Source organism: Heptranchias perlo, unplaced genomic scaffold (assembly GCF_035084215.1).
Source record: "Heptranchias perlo isolate sHepPer1 unplaced genomic scaffold, sHepPer1.hap1 HAP1_SCAFFOLD_55, whole genome shotgun sequence".
Classification (NCBI taxonomy): domain Eukaryota; kingdom Metazoa; phylum Chordata; class Chondrichthyes; order Hexanchiformes; family Hexanchidae; genus Heptranchias; species Heptranchias perlo.
Genome location: NW_027139570.1, coordinates 3,854,018 through 3,855,349, shown reverse-complemented (window position 1 = coordinate 3,855,349; position 1,332 = coordinate 3,854,018). Strand labels below are relative to the sequence as shown.

General features: G+C 45.4%; 1 non-coding gene across 1 annotated transcript; it reads left to right on the top strand.

The window, feature by feature from the left end:
* The first annotated feature begins 929 nt into the window (after positions 1-929).
* Positions 930-1,002, top strand: trnam-cau (transfer RNA methionine (anticodon CAU)). The gene has a single exon. It is a non-coding gene; the product is annotated as a tRNA-Met (tRNA).
* The last annotated feature ends 330 nt before the right edge of the window (positions 1,003-1,332 follow it).

Genomic DNA, 1,332 nt, shown 5'->3' with positions numbered 1-1,332 from the left:
AGGCACGGTGCGGCCTACACAAGGGCTCTATGGGGAAAGAGCACCGTGTAAAGCCATCCCACCTTTTATTATACAGAATGTATGACAAGAAATGCACTCTGCATTGTATCGAAATAATGGGATCAGAGTGTGTGCGATCTGTTTTGTATTGTTTAGAATTGAAATTGCGATTTTTACCCTGAACTGTATGCATCCTTAAATTTTATGAAATAAAGTATATTTTGAAAATAAAAAAAAATTGCTGCTCAACGGCACTCCTCTGAGCAGCGAGAGACCTGTCTGACTGTCTGAGAGAAGTCTTTTTTGCCTGAAAGTGAGTCCGGTTTGACGTGTTGTTGCACAAAGGCGCTCCCTGCTGGTGAGCAGAGGAAAATGCTCGAGCAAAACAGCCGTGTTCGGACAGACACAGAAAGCTTTCAGGTTTGAGAAAGGAAAAGCGCCAATATTTTAAGCAGTAAGCAATCTGTAAAGTTAAGAAAGCGGCCTTGAGCTCAACACCATTCGCTCCAAAAGCAAGTTTGCTACTTTGGGCCGGAATTAAACCAGCGATTTAAGAGTAATTTTGCTTTCAAGATTTAATCTCTACAAGTTTTCCGCATTACCAGCTGAGCTATCGAAGGGAAGCAGCAAAGGTGATTGTTCACCGTGCGCCTTTTGACACTCCCGGACTCGTGGAGTTGCGTGGGCATAACCGAGACTGACTCGGTACCTGCTCATACCGCAGCGCTTTGAGAGTGTGAGCTGCTCCTTACTCTCCACAACCTGGGTTAGTGGAGCAATGGGGAACGTGTCTGGCCAGAATTCAGAAGATTGTTGGTTCGATTTCCACCTGGATGGAGAGTTTTTTGCAAACTGCCGATTAGTTTATGATTTTACAACTTGCAAACTGTCCTACTTGTTAGTGCTGCCTGGATATATATGCATCAAGTGCCTTCTTAGCGCAGCAGGCAGCGCGTCGGTCTCATAATCTGAAGGTCCTGAGTTCAATCCTCAGAGAAGGCATCTTTAAGCTTTTTTTTCCATCTTTGCTCAAGACCAAAATCAAGAATTTTTGCTGCCTGCAGCACACCAAAAGATTTGCTGCCCCTTGACCCCTCTGTACCGTAGCACGCAGTGAAGCTTAAGAAGTACATGGACCATGGGCTCGCTGAAAACTGACACCACTTTTGTTTCTGGACAATTGACCCAAGTCAAAAGGTGAGTGGAGAATGCAAGAAACGATCCTACTATCTCTCACATGCTCAGCGAGCACTCTATCAGAATCATAGAAAGGTTACAGCACGGAAGGAGGCCATTCGGCCCATCGAGTCCACACCAGCTCTATGCAAGAGC